The sequence below is a fragment of the Otolemur garnettii genome, unplaced genomic scaffold, assembly GCF_000181295.1.
Source record: "Otolemur garnettii isolate 467f Iridium unplaced genomic scaffold, OtoGar3 scaffold00087, whole genome shotgun sequence".
Lineage (NCBI taxonomy): Eukaryota > Metazoa > Chordata > Mammalia > Primates > Galagidae > Otolemur > Otolemur garnettii.
Window position 1 is genome coordinate 8330438 of NW_003852482.1, and position 3167 is coordinate 8333604.

At 48.3% G+C, this 3167-nt stretch overlaps 1 protein-coding gene across 3 annotated transcripts in view; it reads right to left on the reverse strand.

The window, feature by feature from the left end:
• Positions 1–3167, reverse strand: part of LRRC8A (leucine rich repeat containing 8 VRAC subunit A) — a 40861-nt gene that overhangs the window by 19003 nt on the left and 18691 nt on the right. The gene's annotated exons all lie outside the window — the stretch shown is intronic.

A 3167-nucleotide genomic window follows, 5' to 3' on the forward strand; every position in this document is an offset into this window, starting at 1 on the left:
AGCTGGGTCTAGTGCACATAGTAGGTGCTCAATAAATTCAGATGTCCTCCCAGAGAAGGCCTAAAGAGCACAGGGTAGGGTGGGTGCATGCGTGCAGACACAGGCCCCAGGTGTGGTGAGGAGGCTGCAGTTTCAGGTGGGTGTGGGCTGGGGTGGAGGAGGAAGCTGAAGCCAGCCAGGCTCAGGCCTGCCTGCTTCCTGCCCAGGCCTGGAGGCCCCAGGGCAAAGAGGGGATCCCCGATACCATAGGAGGGAACCCCAGTGCAGGGACCTACCCAGGAGCTTAGTGACTCAGGTGACCAGACACCTACAAGAGAGCAGCTTCCTGTCAGACCCAGATGACAAGGGCTGAGCCCAGAATCCTTGCAAGAAGCCAGGAGGTGCCCACTGTTCCCATACCTATTCTTCTCAATATTTTTATATTGTGGCAAAATACATATAACACAATTCGCCATTCTGACCACATTTAAGCACACTGTTCAGTGGCATACATCACACTGACACCGTTGTGCAGCCACCACTACCATCCTTTCCACCTTGTGAAAGTAAAACTCTACACTCCATTAATCACTGACCTCCCTGCCCCACCCTCTGGCAACCCCCATCTACTTTCTATCTCTATGAACCTGACAACTCTAGAGACCTCATGGAACTGGAATCACCAGGTATTTGTCTTTTTGTAACAGGTTTACTTCATTTAGTATCATGTCCTCAAGGTTCACCCATGTTGTAGCATCTAAGGATTTCCTTCTTTCTTCTTCTTCTTTTTTTTTTTTGGTTTAATTTGAGATAGGGTCTCCCAGACTGCAGTGGCATCATTACAGCTCACTGTAGCCTCTGACTCCCAGGCTCAAGTGATCTTCCTGCCTCAGCCTTCCCAGCAGCTGGGACTATAGGCGTGTACCACCATGCCTGGCTTTTTTTTTTTTTCTTTTTTTGTGGGAGACAGAGTCTCACTTTGTTGCCCTTGGTAGAATGCCATGGTGTCATAGCTCATAGCAACCTCAAACTCTGGGGCTTAAGCAATTCTCTTGCCTCAGCCTCCCAAGTAGCTGGGACTACAGGCATATACCATAGCACTCAGCTAGTTTTTTTCTATTTTTAGTAGAGTCAGGGTTTCACTCTGCTCAGGTTGGTTTCACCAGCCTGGGCTCCCAAGTTCTGGTATTACAGGTGTGAGCCACTGTGTCTGGCCAATTTCCTTCTTTTTTAAGGATGAATAATCTTCCTCATGCCCATTTTATTTATTTATTTATTTATTTTTATTGAGACAGGGTCTCATTTTGTTGCCCTCAGTAGAGTACCGTGGCATCACAGCTCACAGCAACCTCAAACTCTTGGGCTTAAGCGATTAAGCCAATAATCGCTTGTTGTTGTTTAGCAGGCCTGGGCCAGGTTTGAACCTGCCAACCTTGGTGTACATGGACAGCACCCTAAGCATGAGCTACAGGCGCCAAGCCCTCATGCCCATTTTATAACCAGGTAAACCGGTTTAGAAGGGAGAAGGCACTTGTCCAACTTATACTGACTAGAAGTGACAGAGGCAGCCTTTAGACCCAGATCTTGGGGGAGAGGGCAGACAACCAATACCTCTAAGGCAGGTCATTCAGATGCAGACCCCACCTGACAGCCACCCTCAAGGTGCACCTGTGTGTAGTCAGAAAAGCCCAGAAGGGGAGAAGGCAGATGTGGGGACAGGGGCCTTTCTCTAAGTTATGAAAACTACCCTTTTGAAATAAGTTTCCCACAGCTGTACATTTGTCCCTTTCCTGTAATTAGCCCTCCATAGATGGCACTGCCTCCTAGCAAAAGTGTAAAGCAGCTCCTCTCCTAGGCCTGCTTTCTAATCCCTAAGGGAGCAGAGAAATTGCTAGAGATGTCCCCACACTGTGTGAAAGGTAGATCAAAATACCAAAGGGTAGTGCCTAGGCCTCTGCCCAGCTGGGACTCCTCCTTCCCTATCACCTGCAGCCTACCCCAAGGTCAGATAGCAGGGCTATGGTCCCAGAACCAATGCTGCACCACAGATACCCCCCTTGGGGAAGGTTCCTCATCCATAACACAAGGATGGTGACAAATGCCTTACAGAGATCTCAGGACTATTGTGACAATCACAGATATGGGGTTTCCCAAATCCCCTGTGCATGGGACCTTGGACAGACTGGTGGAGAGCCAGAACCCGCAAGCCATGAGGACATGTATTTGAAAGTGGGGGGGACTGGGCAGGGCCAGCCTGGGCTCTACTACTTGTGATCCAGTGTTGGTGACTTCACCTCTCAGAGCCTCAGTTCCCCCACATATGGAATGAGGCTAAGGAGAGGCCCCGCCTCACAAGGCTGTTCAAAGGCCAGAGCCTGGGGATGGGAGTGAGATGAAGGTGAAGAGCAAACCAGACCTGGCCAGTCCCCTCAACCCTAGAGAAATCCTGACCTCAGCAGTGTGTGTGAATGAAAAGTGCCTAGGAGAGAGAGTTAAGGCAGGATATGGAAGAGCGAAAACCACCCAAAGGGTTCCTAGACACCTGGCCAAGAGCCAGAGTTAGGTAGAGCCTGGCATACAGTAGGTGGGCCACCTGGCAAGTTAAAGAAGCCACTGGAATGCAACAGGGCCTTTCCAGTGGAAGGGTATAGCTCTTTACACATTGCCATTTTAGAAAAAAGTGAGATCCATAAAAATAAACAAACACAATTCCACATGATAAACCGTTTGAATCACAGCAAGGGGCTCTCTCAGAGAGAAAATAGGAAGCAGAAATCTAAAATGGAAACTAACTTTAACCAGCATGCATTATCTTGGTGATTAAAAAATAGTATGGAATGTTAAATAAACATAGCCTTAGAGAAAACAAAAAAAAAAAAAAAGAAAGAAAGAAAGCAGCAGCTGCCGGGCACAGAGATTGAGTTAAATGTCCATTGTAGCTTTGAGAGGCAAGAAGGAGGCAGGCCAGGTCAGGTCTCTGCCTCAAGAAACAGGGAATTCCTATAGGATCCTGAATAGAAGAAAAAGATTAAAGGGTTCGAAATCAGGGTGGCTGAGAAAAGACAACAAAGATGGTGAGCTCTGCTGTCCTCTGTCTGGGCTCCAGTCTGGCTATTTCTTCCCTTTCAGAACAGATGTATCAGTTTCTGCTGGAGAACGGGCCCTTAGAAATCAGGGGTTAGGCTCGG